Source organism: Theropithecus gelada, chromosome 1 (assembly GCF_003255815.1).
Source record: "Theropithecus gelada isolate Dixy chromosome 1, Tgel_1.0, whole genome shotgun sequence".
Taxonomy (NCBI): Eukaryota; Metazoa; Chordata; class Mammalia; order Primates; family Cercopithecidae; genus Theropithecus; species Theropithecus gelada.
Genome location: NC_037668.1, coordinates 206,521,966 through 206,539,456, shown reverse-complemented (window position 1 = coordinate 206,539,456; position 17,491 = coordinate 206,521,966). Strand labels below are relative to the sequence as shown.

The following is a 17,491-nucleotide window of genomic DNA, read 5'->3' as shown; positions in this document are numbered from 1 at the left end:
AAAAAGAGCAGGAATTATGGAGACAGGGATGCAGGTTGAAGATAGAGGACCAGATTTAAATTCAGTGGTTAGGGAAGGCATGTTTGAAAAGCAAAAGAGCTGAGTGAGGTGAGGGAGAGAGTATGTGGTTACCTGGGGAACTATGTTTCAGGAGGAGCGCAGGCAGATGTGGAGAGGGAACAGGTGTGGGAGTGCAGGCAGGTGTGAGTTCTCTCAATCCCAGCCCTTCCCAGTCCTGTGTGGGTTGTCCATCAAAGCTATTATTGCTCTCACCACCTCTATCAGCCAGTGGTTGAAGGGGTAGTCTGTGAGTGTCGCCAAGTCCACTGGTTCCTCTGCATTGAATGGACTCACTCGCTAACTGATGGTGGGCTGCACCACCCGGGACACTTGCCCTCAGCAGGCGGCTTCTCCACCAAGCCTGCAGGTGTGAAGAGGAAATCCCACAGCCCAGGGATGGGCACCACATGGAACTCACAGGAAAGGGCTCTGCATGTGCTCACTGATACTGCAGCCCCAGAGGGTAGGATTCCTCCAGAAAAGAAGTGATCAAACAAACAACATGTTCCCTAAATCTTTGGTTTGGGCTTAAGCTTTTCCCTGCTCTTTGTGTCTGTCCTCCATTCCTGACACTATAGCTGGGATGCCTGCCTTTGTAACCAAGCCTGGCTCGGGCAGAAGCACATCTTCTGAGCATCAAAAAAAAGATGCACATCTTTTTTTTTTTTTTTTTTTTTTTTTTGAGACAGAGTTTCACTCTTGTTGCCCAGCCTAGAGTGCAATGGCGTGATCTCAGCTCACTGCGACCTCCGCCTCCCAGGTTCAAGCGATTCTCTTGCCTCAGCCTCCTGAGTAGCTGGGATTACAGGCATGAACCACCACGCCCGGTTAATTTCATATTTTTAGTAGAGACAGGGTTTCTCTATGTTGGTCAGGCTGGTCTCGAACTCCCGACCTCAGGTGATCCACCTGCTTCGGGATCACTTCTGGGACTTCATCTCCTGGCTGATCCAGCCACCATACTAGCCCCTGCCCAAGGCCCTGAGTTCATGGCTGCCATTTCCTCCTGTTTCTATGGGCAGCCTCGACTTACCAGCAGGTTTTGGAGCCAATTGGCCTAGGTTTGTTTCCTGGCCCTTATCAGCCATGTGACCTTGAATCAGTCAATTTCTTTCTTTCTTTTTTTTTTTTTTTTTTTTTGAGACGGAGTCTCACTCTGTCGCCCAGGCTGGAGTGCAGTGGTGTGATCTCTGCTCACTGCAAACTCCACCTCCTGGGCTCAAGCAATTCTCTTGCCTCAGCCTCCTGAGTAGCTGGGATTACAGATGCTCACCACCACGCCCGGCTAATTTTTGTATTTTTACTAGAGACAGAGTTTCACCATGTTGGCCAGGCTGGTTTCAAACTCCTAACCTCAGATGATCCACCCGCCTAGGACTCCCAAAGTGCTGGGGTTACAGGCATGAGCCACAGCGCCCAGCCAGTCAACTTCATGAGGGCTGTATTTCTTTATCTATAAAATGGAGATAATAGCCCCATCAATGTTTTTGTAAGACATAAATGTGTTACTACATCTGCAATTATTAGTCCTGTGCTCGCCATGCATTTGGTGTTCCAAATAAAATGTATTATTATTGGCTAGTTATCATCTGCCTTTTAAATAGATATAAATAAATATTGTAAAGTACAGCCTATGACAGCAACAGTAGACGTCTGCCCCGGTTGTGTTTAGGCAACGTGCTGGCTTCTAAAAATTGCTAATCATATATTTTATTTAATGAACATATCCCAAATATTTTCAGTTCAATGTGAACAATATAAAAATGAATGAGACATTTTACATTTTTTTATTATGGTAAAATATATACAACATAAAATGTACTATCTTAACCATTTTTATGTGTACAGTTAAGTGGGATTAAGTTGATTCACACTGATGTGCAACCATCACCACCACCCATCCACAGAATAGTTTTCATCTTGCCCCAAGATATTAAACGCTTTGCCAGTTTGTGTGTTATCCTTGCACAGGGCCCATGCTAATTTCCTCTGTGTCATTCCAATTTTCAGTATCACTTCCAATATTACTTGTTACCCACACAAACACAGCACCCTGGCCTTTGAAAGAGGTTCGCCGATGGTCTGAAAGTGATTGACAAGGGTTAAAGAACCTGTCTTATAGAGTAAGTTTCCTTTAAACCTCATGCAATTTTGCCCGCTAAAAATGCCTCAGAAACTCTGACTGGGGGTTCTGTGGACACACAACTTACTGTGACATCTATAGCTTGAACATTTTCATTTTTCACTCAACCAGAATTAACTTAAGGTGTGTCGTCACCAATGTGCTTTCTCAGAGGGTCTATTGCTGACTAATTGAAGGCATTGTGTTAGTAAATTCTTCTCAAACAAATATATTCTTTCCACAGATCTTACATCTGAGTCCTTTATGGAGGCAGTGTTAACTTTCTACTGTAAACATTTGTTATTCAACTCCAGATCAGATACAAAATGGGTATCGAGATGAAGTGCAGAAATACTTTTTTTTTCTTTCTGTTCCACATGACTTTTTAAGACTCGGCGCAGGATAGAAAAGAATGCCTGAGTCAGGATTCAGGAATTAACTATCACCCACAGGCTCACTTCTAGGTAGATGGAGAAGTGCATAGCCCCACGTCCCCTTGAGGGTAGGTGTGGCCATGTGGCTTGCTTGCCCAGTGGAATACGGACTACAGTTTCCTTGCCCCAGTCAACTCTGAAACTGTGTGTGACGCTAGTGGTGTCATAAAATGATGGATCTCCCATCAGCCTGGGACCCGTAACAATTACAAAGAGCAGAGGCCCCTCCTGCCCAGTGGGAGGCGTGTAATACGGCAGCAATAAAGTTTTGAGTCTTTAAACCCCTGAGATTTCGGGATTTTTCATTACAACAGCATAATCAACCTTATCCTGGCTAATATAGGAGCTAAGTAATAAATGCAAAAAAATCACTAAATCATGAAAGGCCTTCCTCTTTTCCCTGCCCATCACCTGCCCACCAACACTCTTCTCTGACCACCACTATAAACAATAGAGCAAATTCTGAAAGAAAACTTCCCTTGGTCATAATTTTAACATGGCTAGGTTTTTTTTTTTTAAATTTTTTAAAATTTTTATTTTTGAGATGGAGCCTCACCGTATTGCCCAGGCTGGAGTACAATGGCATGATCTCAGCCCACCACAACCTCTGCCTCCCAGGTTCAAGCTATTCTCCTGCCTCAGCCTCCCAAGTAGCTGGGATTACAGGCACACGCCACCATGCCTGGCTAATTTTTAGTAGAGATAGGGTTTCACTATATTGGTCAGGCTGGTCTCGATCTCCTGATCTCATGATCCACTTGCCTCAGCCTCCCAAAGTGCTGGGATTACAGGCCTGAGCCACTGTGCTTGGCAGCTTAGCTCTTTTATGTTGTCGTTTTTCCAGCTCAGGTTTGGTGATGTAATGGAGCCTTAAAATCTGACCATTTTCAGGCCGGGCGCAGTGGCTCATGCCTGTAATCCCAGCACTTTGGGAGGCCGAGGTGGGCGGATCATGAGGTCAGCAGATAGAGACCATCCTGGCTAACACAGTGAAACCCCATCTCTACTAAAAATACAAAAAATTAGCCGGGCAAGGTGACGGGCACCTGTAGTCCCAGCTACTCTGGAGGCTGAGGCAGGAGAATGGTGTGAACCCAGGAGGCGGAGCTTGCAGGGAGCCGAGATAGCGCCACTGCACTCCAGCCCGGGTGACAGAGCGAGACTCTGTCTCAAAAAAAAAAAAAAAAAAAAAAAAAAAAATCTGACCATTTTGAAGTTTCAGTCCTCTAAGGTAACATGGTTATTAGTGGGTATTGGTGCTGGGCGTATCTGTCTTTCAATCATCTTCATGACATGTTCATCCATTTTCACTTGACAGACATATTGGGGCTGAAAGCGAGGTTCTTTATTTTTTTTCAAGTTAGAGAAAATATGCTCCCACGTGAGTGAATTCTCTTTCTAATCTGAAACTCCAAGCTAGACACCTTCCAAAGGTGAAACTGTGACAGAGCGTAATCACTGGGATTCCATTCATTTGCTGCTGCCTCACTTTCAGAAAAGTGGGAAGGAGGCTGATCCTAATTTGGTACCTACAGCACACAGGCACTATGCATATTATTTAGAGTAGCTTTCAATGCAATCTCCTGAAAGATTGGTTCTTAACTTTTCGCAAACTTCTTTGAGAATGTGTTGAAAACCACTGAGCCTCTCTTCAGAAATCAACACACAAAAAGTTTGCATTCAACGTAAGGACGTTTGCAGGGGTCATGAACCCCAGCTGGGCTCCCTTCAGATGCATTTCTGCCTGCTCTAGAGAGATGTCATATGGCGGAGAAGCATAATGTAAGGAAATCACACAATTTAAAAACCTGAGTCCCACTTATCAGACACCTGCTAGCTGCAGAATCTGAGCAAGTCACCTGACATCTCTGAGCCCCATCTCCTTTTAATACGGAGTGATCTATCCTGAGCCTGCTCTGTGCTGCATGGTGTGTTAGACGGGGGAATGGAGCTACAGTGATGCTTAAGACCCACTGCCTGCCCTGAGAAAGCTCACAGGCGAGTACTCTAAGGGAGACAGAATAATACACATCAATAGAGGAGAAGCAACCCCCGACCTCTCGCCTATACTAACCCCACCGAGAGCCAGCTTCCAGGACACAGACTGGGTCCCATCTGCCACGGGGTGGGGCTGCAGGTTTTATAAGGTTCCATTTGGGCATGCCTGTCTGATTCCTCCTGCTTCGGCACTTCAGCTGTGGACACACCCAATTCTGCTCTCTCCCTCCAGCTGGCTTGAGAGAAAGGCAGAGCCTGCCCCACTAGAATGGCGCCGCTGGCTCTCTTTTCTCTTTTTCACAAATGAACAGGCTTTTCATTTGGGGTTCAATACTACATTTATGTTTAGGGATCCACAGAGGCTCCATTTAGGCCCAGAGGCTCATCCCAGTGCTGCAGTCTGTAAGGAACTTGGCTGAATATAAAGTGAGCCTTTGGTTTCTCACCCATTATCACTCATTTGTACATCTCCCTCAGGGAATCAGGAGGGAGGGAGTGAGCTTGGCAGATGAAAGGTCAGGTCTTCCTGAGTCCTCTGAAATAGGGGCAATGCCCAAACCCCACGTGAACACTTTAGAAAGAGTAGCCAGGGCACAGTCTGATCAGTGCTCTGGGGGCAACATGAGCTGTGTGCTCTGGAGGCAGAGAGGAGGAGCAGCTTATTGTAGGGTAATGATGCCACCTGGCTGACCTCTCAGCTGTGAAGAGGGCATTAAATGAATTGCACACGGGCGCTTTGCAGATTGTCTGGATGAAAGCAAGATGCTACAGTCATTCGCCAGTGTGGACATCAGCCCCTCAGTTTATCTCAAGGGGAATGGGGCTGGCTGGAGTATCTACTCCCTTCCTTTCCTGACTCCCCGCTCCCCAGGCCCACCCCTACCCCCACTCAAGATGATTGTTCTTTAGTCAAGGGGAATGAATGTCTTCCAACACGATATGCTTTCCAAACCCTTTGAGCTTGTGCTTCTCTTCTTTCTTTTCTTTTGGGAAATAAGATTCTGGGTCAGAAGTCTTCTAAATTTAAAGAAAGTACTTAGAGAAGAACATCTTCTTTCTCTGCTAAGGCAAAAGCAAGCCTGAACCCCCATGCTAATGAATCGGCAATGCTAGGGCATATTCGGAAGCTGCCCAGAAGAAGTGGGTGGAAAAGAAGGTCTGATTTAACTGAGAGTAAATTGTGCTCAAGGGATATGTAATCTCTCCAAGGCAATGTGTCACTCAACTGCAAGCTTTCCTCATTTTCTCCCACTAATTCATCTGCTTTCTTACTTAGATTCTATGGGCTAAGTCACATGGCATTGAAGAAAGTCACATTACATCACAAGCGTGGACACACCTCCCCAGCTGGGGCAATCTGGCTGTCCCTACTTAGTCCACAGAGATGAAGACACAAACAAGCTCCTCCTCTCTTCTGTTTATCTTCAAAATGGCTCCTGTAGATGTCCAAACCTGTAACTTCTCAAATCTGGAGCTTCATCATTGACATGCTTTGCTTTCAACTCTATAAAGTTTTCCTGTGCCCTAAGGAACAGGAGCCCTGTTTGTTCATGTGCCAGTTTGGAGAGCCAGGACTTAACTACAAATAATTGAGCACATGTGCAGGAGTCTGCATGTGGAACCTTGAGCCTTCCCAGCTGAGCTTCTAACTGACTCCCACAGCACCTCTCAGTCTTGCTTCTGGCAGGGAAGCCCCAGGCTTGGGATCCAGCTATGTGGCACTGGACCCAGCCCAGAGCTATAGCCCAGGCTGGAAGAGAAACAGCTCGATGTTTTCATCTTATTCTGCAAAACAAGACGAAGCCTTCTTCTATCCTTTTACAATGAGATAAGAAGACTAGAATTTATATCAGTTTGCAAGTTAATCGTCCAGAATGTAAAGAGATGCAATCTGTGTAATTAATTTGCATTTCTGATAGCAGAACAGAAATTCAGTGACTACCAGTGTAACTTAGGAGAGTAAGAATTGTCTCATGTGAAAAATGGTTAGGACCAAGTGCCATCTTGGCTTAGCTAAGATCTGATGACAAGCCAAGATCCTACCTCTGTTATATTAACATAGTATTTATTCATTCATTCAATCAAAATCTTAGCACCTACTTGTATATGCCAAGCTGGGCACAAGATAGTGAATAAGAGATAACTCCTGCCCTCGTGAAATTCAGTCTGGTGCAAGGTATAGACAGGTGAATAGAAATCAAAGTATAGTGTAACAAAAGTTAAATGTTGGCCAGTTAACAAAAGAACAGCAATTTTTAGCCAGAGGAAATGACACAACCTTTTTTACAAAATATAAGGAACTAAGGCTGGGCCCGGTGGCTCATGCCTGTTATCCCAGCACTTTGTGAGACTGAGGCGGGCAGATCATGAGGTCCAGAGATCGAGACCATCCTAGCCAACATGGTGAAAACCCATCTCTACTAAAAAACACAAAAATTAGTAGGGCATGGTGGCGCGGGTCTGTAGTCCAGTTACTTGGGAGGCTGAGGCAGGACAATCACTTGAACCTGGGAGGCAGAGGTTGCAGTGAGCCAAGATCATGCCACTGCACTCCAGCCTGGCGACAGAGCGAGACTCTGTCTCAAAAAAAAAAAAAAAAAAAAGTAAGAAACTCCAAGGCAAAGAATCCGTAGAATGTCCTTAAACTTCATGAGGTTAAATGTCGGTCGCTATACACATATGACTTATGGTTATCTACTTTTATGAATTATGTAAGTATTTATTAAGAAAGTTGTAAAAACAATTAAACAATTTTAAAAAAACAGATGCCCGAACAGATTTTGGAGGTTCAGAGTGGCACTCTGTTTTATGCTAGCGAAGGCAGGAAACTGCCCCTGATCCCTTTGCAGGTGGGAACTGCAGTGTGGGCGTGAGAACTAGCCAGGCGCTTCGGCGCTAGCAGAGGTGAAGTCCACTCACTTGCACGCACTGAGCTCAACCCCAACAGGAGGGACCACGCAGGTAAACAGACACAGGAGCCGGGGTGAGTGCTTTTGGGCGCTGGTAGAAACAAACTCTATACCAGCCCCATGGCAGCATCTGGGGGGTGTCTGCGACCCCTTAAGCCCCAGAGGAAGTGTTACAGTCAGTGCTCTTTTAGCCTTGCCACCTGCAGATGGCTTAAGTATTAACAGCTCAGTGGAGGGTCTGTGTGACAGCCTTTTGCACCCACACTTGTGGCTCCGAGCTCTTGTTCAGCATCCTGGAAAAACAAGGTCGCATGAATGAGTTGAAGATGGTAAATGTGGGAGATTTTTATTGCCAATGAAAGTGGCTCTCTGTAGGATAGGGAGTTGAAAAGGGGACATAGCAGGAAGGTAATCTTCTCCCAGAGTCCAGCTGTCCTTGGTCGGACTCCTCTCTGAAGCTGCACCATCAAGCTGTCCTTCTGAAGTCAAGCTCTCCTCTCCAATGTTCAACATAGTCTCCAATGTCCGGTTGCTCTCCTCTGCTCCCTCTGCCAGTGGAGCCTTGGGTTTTCATGGGCACAGGATCGGGGATGGGGTGGGGCGGGCCATGGGTGGTTTTGGAAAAGGCAACATTCAAGCAGAAAAACAGGGATGTCTGTTCTCACTTTGGGCTGAGGTTCCAGGCTTGAGGGTGGGGACCTTGCCCGGGACTCGCCCTCTTCCACCCAGAATTCCCCTGCCTCCTGTCCCTATCGCTGGTGACATCATCTCCCTTTTATTTGACACTATCAGCAATCCCACCGAATCTAGGCATCATTAACCAAGGTTGTGTAAGGACATGCTGTTGACTTGTGCGAGGAGTAGCAGAAGTGGAGCCACAATTTGCAGAAGCCCACTGCCGAGTCGAGTCATCCAGACACCCCGAGTTGGTTTGTATGATCATATCTTTGCTCTGGGCGGGGGGAACCAGGTGAACGCCTCCCAGGCAAAGTGCTCTCCTCTCTGTCTTAATGATGCCATGAGCAAAGCTCTGCCCATGTATCCTGGTGCCTTGACTATCAGAAATTGAAATCACCTGCAACGTGAACCAAGCCCCCTCAGCCTTCTTTAGCCAGAGGAAGGGTTTCCTTCTGCAGTCCATTTCCCGGTGTTCTCCTTAAGGCCCCTGATCACTGGGCGATGTGGCCATTGCCTCATGTGAGTTTTCATATTTTCTTAGACAAAAGATGCTTCTGTGATCTGCAAGCTGTTCTGCAGGTCCTGCTCTCTCTCCTGCATTCTTTTTTCCCTTTGTTAGGTTACGCTCAAGTGTTTCTGCAGCTCTCTTAAACTTTCTACTAACAAAACACTGGCCTCATTTCTATTAGCTTGTCCTTAGGGCACCTCTGGGAGGCATCTCAGTTGCTCCTTATGCAACACAAGTAACCGGCCTCACAACTCAAACTTGGCTGTAGGCAGATGACTCTACTAAATGCTAACATGGGGCAAGAGAGAACAAAAAACTGATTTTTTTTTCTCTTCAAGGACTTTGAATCTAGTCAAGGACACCAAACATTTATGGATTTACAAAGAAACAACTTTGTCTCATAAACAAGAAATAGTCTTCTCTGCTTCTAGAGCCCTTTGTCCATGAGGCCATGGTAGCAATATTTTTATTCTATTGGATGCTTTGCCCCTTTGTTTTTCTACGAAGATGAGCCCCATGAGGGTAGAACTTTTCGACTTCTCATTCCCAGTGCTGTGAAAGAAAATAGAATCTCAGGACCCCACACTCACTATGCCAAAGGGAAAGTTACGGTTGGGAACTGAGTCACCAATCCTGCCTTCCTTTTGTTCTGGAGCAGATAGCTGTAATTCCACAACCCATGTCATAGGCTCATTTCCTGTACTCCCTCTTTTCTCATGTCTATAATACTTTATTTTAAATAAAATGTAGATTTACTGAGCATGAGACAAGTCATCATTGACTTTTTCATCTACACTCTCTTTTCACATGTAAAATGTAGTTTACTAAGGCTCATCAGAGCCTCACTAGAATGTAACCACCTACCTCACTGCCTACTCACTCTCCTCTTTTTTCCCCTCCTGCTTCCTCTTTCCTCTTTAAATACAGAAGTTCCTGAAACCCTTTTGGAAAAATCACAGGTCACAGATGTCCCTGCAACTGGTGTATTTTCCCAAGCATGTCCTCGACCTTGACAGAATAAACTTCTATGGATTGACACCTGCCTCAATCACTTTTTGGTTGACAGTGCCCATCATGGTGCCTCTTACATGGGTATTCTATAAGTATTTGTTGGATACTAAATTTGTCGAGAGGTAAAGTGGCTGAATCAACTTCTTTACATTGACTGCCCTTGGGCAGGAATAGTTTTCACCCAGTTACTTAACTGTTCAGAAATCGGTTGCACACTGTTGATGAGAAACAGAAGCTTGGGATGTTCATGTCAGCCAACATTTCCTCATTCACCAGGAAGTATCACTTGAACGAGGTTCAAGGTAGCAGAATGGCAAGGACAGTTCTATTCAGCAACCATTCGGTGGCGTATATAATATATGTGTGTGCATGTGTATTTATAGACCTATATACAGATTTATATGTATGTGTATACATATATTTATTCACACATTTACACATGTATAATATGACTTCAGGAAATACCAAGACAACCTCTAATAAAAATATGTGTTCCTATTACATCCCCCTAGTCAAGGGATGAATGTGGCAGAAGGGGCTTATGAGGAAAAGAAGGGCTCCTACAATGTGTTAGGAAGTGGGTGTTCAGAAGCAGGAATGTCAATCTAGGAAAGGGGACCAGGGATGAAGGGATTCCAGGGTAGAGCGCAATGAGGGTTGCTAGTGATCCTGTATATTTAGAAGACCTGGGAATAAGAGGGTCTGAGAGGCTTACCCATGGGCAGCTGAGAGGGACTGGGGTCTGCAGTCATCCACCACTCGCTGCAGCTGTGGGGTGAGAACCGCTGATCCCCATCCAGGCAGAGCTTCTGGCAGAAAGTGTGCAGAGTCATCCGATGCACGTGCTTGGGATTTGAAACATCTCAATTCAAATTCTAGCTCTGTCATCAGTCAACTTGGGAAAAAATTATTTCACTTCTCTCAGGGCTTTTTCTTCATTTCTAAAATGAAGCTGCTATTCGACCTTGTAAGTTGTTGAGCAAATTAAATAACAGAAAACACTCAATATGGTGCCTGCCACATGGAAAGAAAGTAATACACAGCAAGTCTCATTAAAAGTTATTATTGGATGGGCATGGTAGCGCACACCTCTAATCTCATCACTTTGGGAAGCCAAGGTGGGAGGATCGCTCGAAGTCAGGAGTTCAAGATCAGCCTGGGCAACATGGCAAGACCCTGATCTCTAAAAAAATTTTTTTAAATAAGGCATGATGGCTCATCCCTATAATCCCAGCTACTTGGGAGGCTGAGGCAGGAAGATCACTTGAGCCCAGGAGGGTGAGGCTGTAGTGAGCTGTGATCATACCACTGCACTCCAGCCTGGGCAACAGAGAGAAACCCTGACTCAAAAAAAAAAAAAAAAAAGAAAAGAAAAAGAAAGAAAGAAAAGAAAAGAAAAAAAGCCAATATTGCAGGGAGAGGCAGGTCATCTGGAGATGGCTAGGTTCTCATGGTAAAGTGCTGGGATGGGGCTAGACTTTAACCAGACAAGAAATTTCAGGAGACATTTTATCCTTATAAGTATTCAAAGGCTTCTGGGAAGGAAAACATTGTGAACATCATTAGACAGTTATGCCTTGGTTAGAAATAATTTTTTCTGAAAGCTGGTTTTGATTAAGAAAGGGAGAAGTGAGAAAGGATATGGACAATTGACTGGGGGGAGAGAGATTGTGGGAGGAATTTCTGAGCTACAAGACATAGAAGGCTTGTCCGAGAAAAGCATGCCGAAAAGAAACTCCTTCTGCTTCTCCACTTTGCTGCCGAGTAGACGGGGGCCGGCCCTCCTTTGGTAGCTGAGTGTCACTTCCTCACCTCCCCCACTCCATTCTGCCCTGAGTGGAAGTGACCAAAATGTGCCATTTCCTGCGGCAGGGCGTGCTACATCAATTCCTCATCGGGCAGTTAAAGCCTATCTCCTCTTTGTTTTTCTAATACCCAGATGTTATTCAGAATACTTCTGTTCTCCTCAATTCTCTTTTCCCATGTTGGAATTAGGACTGAACAGATGCATTTAAGCCAACTTGATTTTCTGTCAATTTGGGAGTCAAATCTTGCGAGTTTTTTTTTAAGAGACTGTGGTGAAAAAAACCGAAAATACTCAAAAGAGCATTATTCTTGGGATGCTTCTGATGTATCTGGAGCCAGAAAATTAAAGACATTTATAAAAGGCAGATTTCTGCCAAAACAAAAAACAAAAAAACAATTTTATCTTCCTCTTACCTGAAAGCCAGATTGTGTTTAGAATGTGCAAATTGGAAGCAGATTGAATAAGTGCTGCTGCTCAGGGTTTGGGCCTTTTGAATGTGAAAAAAACCCTAACTATGAACCAATCGATTTGTCTGCTCTTAGGAGGCTTATCTGTCATGAGCTATTATCTTATACTGTAGTAATAAACACGCCTTGCCTACTGAAGAGAGGTGTGGAGTTCCATAAACTTCTAAGAGGATATTCTCAAGGGCAACAGTTCCCAACATACATCCTAAGAGGAACTAGTTCCCTGGGATGGTAATGCACTATCTTGTGCTAACCAAGCTTGGAAAATACCAGATTATACAAAATAAACTCAATTTCTTTTCCTCAGGAATGTTCAGCCTTCAATATAAACCTAATATACATATTTAATATCCATTCATTGAGATTTTCCTAGAGTGAAGAGTCAATGTTTAGCATTTTCCAAACAAATTCGACAATAGACTCCTGTTTCTGAGAGTGGTTTTGAGAGACTCGCGTTCCGTGGACCACATGTTGAGAAATACTGCACAAAAGTCATTAGTCTACTGATGGTTAGTGTGTGGTTAGCTATTTAAAATAATAACACATTTGCTGGCATTCTAGATTCTTGAGTCTGGGAGACAAAAGCTCATCACTATTTGTAGCAAAATTAACCACCACTTTTTGGAGCTAATTGAATATTAAACTGGCATAATTCCTACATGGAAGACACACGAAATACATATATAAAATATAACTCGTTTTGTTCTGTAGATGAGGTGAGTAGAACCCGGCAATTATCAACTGATCAGTGATTTTTTCTTTGTAGAAGATTCTAGTCTGCAGAGACATGTGGTGGACAACTTGAAATCAACCAAGATAACAATTTTCTTTATATTGATGAACATTCATTTCCATCCAGAGAGATGTGCAGGGGAATATATTCCTGTCTGAAGAGAGGAGGGCAGAGTTCTGTGAGCTTCCATGTTGACAGTCAGTAGGATGATACTGCCTGAAGATTTAAAGATTCTCAGATCACCACTATACACTGGGAAACAATGCACACACACGCGCACACACACTCACACACACACGCACACACACACTCTCACACACACACACGCACACACACTCACACACATGCACACTCACACACACGCGCACACACTCACACATGCACGCAGACACACACTCACACACACGCAGACACATGCACACTCTCACACACGCGCACACACACACTCACACGCACGCGCACACACACACTCACACACACGCGCACACACACACTCACACACACGCACACGCACACACACATGCACACTCACACACGCACACTCACACACGCACGCACGCACACACACACACTCTCACACACACTGCTCCAGGCTGTTAAAAGATGAGAAAAGTAAAACCTAAATATGCTTGCCATTAGAGTAGCAAGAGCTGGGATTTTAAACTCAGTACTTCTGACTCTCATTCCAAATGAAAATAGAGTTTTTTCACTTGCAGATAACCATATTACAAAATGTTAGAAACTTGTTAAAAGTGAGAAAATCCAAGTGTATTTCTCAATCTCCTGCTCAGAGATTCCTCTGCTTGTCCTCAATGGTCATTTTCCAAGACAAGCCTTCAGATCCAAGGCATAATAAAGGCTGCTAGAAAGAAAAAAAGCAAATAAAAGTCTCCCCTCAAAGAGACTCAAATCTAGAGTAAATTTTATGGAGCCAATTATACTGTTTACACAGGCATAAATTATGTAATAGAAACATAAACAAACTGCTGAGATGGAGAAGGAAGATTCGGTTATGCATAGAAGCTGAATTTGTCTTTGAAAGATGGATAGAATTTTAAGATATGAAAGAAGAGAATGTTGGTTTACCAGTTGCCCAAAAGGGCACAGTAAGTCAGAAAATGAGGTGTGCTGGCATTTAGTAACAGGTCATTACTGGCAACTAACAAAACCAGCCTGAAAGGCAAAGAGGACTCTGGTGTCAATTCCAAGACATCTACATGGAAGCAAGAGCTAGTGAGAGAGGTAACAAACTTAAAATAATGAGACTGAATCCCACATTACAAACTGCTCAGGAAAAGCAAAGCATAGGAAATAAGTATGTAGGGAGGAAGTTGAGTGGATAAGGAGAGAGGGCAGCCGGACCCAATTCTGATGGATAATTTGGGGTTTCTGGTTTGGTCTTGATTTTCAGAAACTGGCTGGATTTCTTCCTGTCTCTGTAAGGCAGCTTAAAAACATCACTGAGGAAGTGACAGAGCCAAGGAATAATGAGCAAAGGCACAGAGGTGAGAAAGTGCCAAAGGCCTGGAAGCAGCTGGTGTGTTCAGCAATCAATGAGTGATGTGTGGTTCCCCCTCGGTATCCATGGGGATTGGACCTGCAATCCCCCGAGGATATTAGAATCCACAGACACTCAAGTCCCTTATGTAAAATGATGCAGTATTTGCATATAATCTACACACATCCTCCCATAGAATTTAAATCATCTCTAGTTATAATACCCAGTACAATGTAAATGCTATATAGATAGTTATTATACTGTGCTGTTTAGGGAATGATGACAAGGAAAATGCCTAAGAGTCTGTGTATGCTCAGCACAGACACAACTATCCTTTTTTATCTCCAATTTTTTTGCCTTTCTTTCTTTTTTGTAGACACAGGGTCTCACTATGTCACCAGGGCTGGTCTTGAACTCTGAGCCTCAAGTGATCCTCCTGCCTCAGCCTCCCGAAGTGTTGGGATTACAGGAGGGAGTACCACACCCAGCCTATTGAATATTTTTAATCTGAGGTTTGTTGAATCCATGGATGAAGAACCCACGGATACAGAACAGAGCTCTAACTGTAGTGGACTCTGCCCTCTTTTGCTCAAGAGAAAACGAAACAAAACAAAACTGGATGTTCATCTAAGAGACGAGAGTGAAAGTGCAGACCAGAACCCCATCTCTGCTAAAGGAATGACCGTCTCAGAGGTCAGATCTCTCCAGCTGTGAGTCAGTGCTTTCTTCCAAATGAGCCTTGGCCTGAAGAAGCCGTGCAGTGAATGACCTTCACGCATCAACTTGGAGTCTTTTTGGAAAAGTGAATGCCATTTTTAACCATAAGAAGGGCTGGTCCTGAGGTTGGAAATTAAGAAGCCCTCATTGTGTGTGAAGGGCTTTGAAGTACCACCTGAAGTTGCTCTTGATCTTTTCTGTTCAAGTAGAAATACACTATGAATTCACCCTGAAATTATAAGCTCCTAATGGCATTTAGTCTGGAAAGAGGGCAGGGAAGAATCCAAAGAATGAATTATAACGAAGGAATGTTAGGCATATGATATCTGGGTAGGGGAGGTCTTACAGGGCTGAGCAACTTTCCTATGATGGCTCACACCTGTATTCCCAGCCCTTTGGGAGGCCAAGATGGGAGGACTGCTTGAGGCCAGGAGTTTAATAGCCTGGGCAACATAGTGAAACCCTGTTTCAACAAAAAAGAAAAAACATAGCTGGGAGTGATGGCCGCAGGAGTCTGTGGCAGGAGGATCACTTGAACCCAGAAGTTCAAGTGAAAACAGTGGTGCTATGACTGTGCCACTGTTTTCCAGCCTGGGCAGTACAGTGAGACTTTGTCTCAAAAAAAAAAAAAAAAAAAAAAAAAGACCCATGGCCACTATCAGATTCAGGACAGGTGCTGCTCCCCTATAGCACTCAGGGTGTTGGTGCCATTTGCACAGGGCTTGGGCACTGGCTCAGAGGAAGGGTAAGTTGGTGGTCGTCAGAGTTGAGCTAATGCTGCCCTTGAGCCATGGCTGCTGCTGCTGAGCTGAGTCACAGCCCTGGAAGAGGTGTGGGGCTTACATGTGCTGTCGTCAGAACCAGCTTCTGCCCAGCACTGCATTCTCAGTCAGCCCTGGCTCTGGGACAGGTGGTCCCCAGGGAAGCCTGGAACATCAGGACTGCAGTTCTCTCTTTGTTCTGAATTAGTTCAGATGCCTTTTACTGAGTGTGTGTTTCAGGGATGATGGAATATCATCAGCAAGCCCAGATTTTGGTGATGCTCACCTGGGAGGGTACGGACAGGCTCCACCAGGCTTCCTAAGGTAGGAAGTCAGGACTAGCAGAGAACATGGGCCCCAAGAGTCAGCACTCAACTTGCCAGCCAAGAGAAGTATTCCATATCTTGGGGTCAGCTTTTCCTGAGGGTTTGTATTCTATTTAGAAATGTGTTTTAGTCATGTCCTAACCAAGAGATATGATCATCAAAAAACCTTGCAGTCTGGCCATCTGGACACTTGGTTTCTTTGGGGTTTGTTAATAAAGGAAGGACAGAAAGGTCAGCATGTGGTTGGGACATCTGGCTGCCACCATAGAGTCTGGAAAAAGTCAATGATGGCTAGCTGTCCCCTGAAACTGGAGTCACATCTCTGCAAAGGAAAAGCTTTCTCTTCTTGGAAATGCCATGTCCAAAGCCATTTCTCAAGTAAGCTGAGTTCTTCTTTATGAATGCCCACCAGGCATTCATCAGAATAGTGTCCAGCACTGGGAACCTGAGCTCTTATGTTCCCATTGGAGTACTTCAGTGGTGCGCCGATGACCTCATGTAGAGGTCTGATGAGAAGCTATTGCACTCAAATCCACCTATTGATTTCAGTTCATGGAACTGACTGAGGCCTTATAAGCTCCTTGTCACCAGCACGACAGGGAGCCCTCCCTCAGAGGGAGCCCTGGAAATCCTATAGAGGGCTTACTTCTCTGGTACGGGTATTTTCAATTTCTTCATTCACTCACTTAACACATATTTAGTAAGCACCTATTGTGTGCCAGGCACTGTTCTGGGTGGCAGGAACCCCAAAATAAGTAGATCCTAGTCTGTACAAACTTTTAAAAGAGAGAAAGCCCTTTATAATGGGAAAGGTATTGGATCATCCGAACCAGGGCTGGATTTGGAATATAGAAAAGTGTGGATTGATTCACTCTGTTACCAGGATAAACGATATGTTTTGCACCCCGGTGTTTTCCTTTTTCAGAACGAGAGGAGTGGACAAGACAGCAGTCTTCATGGAGGCAGTTGTCAAGGCTGGATTTTGCCTCTGGGAAAGCCCTCAAGATAAATCGCCAACACCTGGAGCGACAATGACCGTGGGCCTGGAGCTGCCTGTCATCTCAGCTGCCTGCCCTTTCTATGCAGGATGAAGGAAAAAGACTGAATTCCCAGCAGGCCTGGGACACATGAAGGACCAGCTACCTAGGACATGAAAGAAGAATGCCAGTATTTGTGGAGCACCTTCTATTGAGCAGAGCCCGTCACCTACTCCTTCAGGGTGTTACTTCCTTCGTCTTTCAAGATGAGGAAACTGAGGTTCAGAGAGGCTAAGCGGCCGACAGAAAAGGGCAGAGCCAGGAGTCAGATTCAGATTCAGGCCTATGAGGCTCCAGACCTCAGATACCACAAGTGAATAAGTGAATGAATGAGTTATGGAAGAATGGAAGACTGCTTTTGACGGTGGTGCAGCAAATGCTGCTAGGGTCTAATCATGTATTTAGTCTAGTTTGGGCACAAATCG

At 44.8% G+C, this 17,491-nt stretch overlaps 1 non-coding gene across 1 annotated transcript; it reads right to left on the bottom strand.

Moving 5' to 3' along the window:
• Positions 1 to 1,986: 1,986 nt before the first annotated feature.
• LOC112615647 lies at positions 1,987 to 2,091 on the bottom strand. The gene has a single exon (XR_003117431.1). It is a non-coding gene; the product is annotated as a U6 spliceosomal RNA (small nuclear RNA).
• Between the last annotated feature and the right edge of the window lie 15,400 nt (positions 2,092 to 17,491).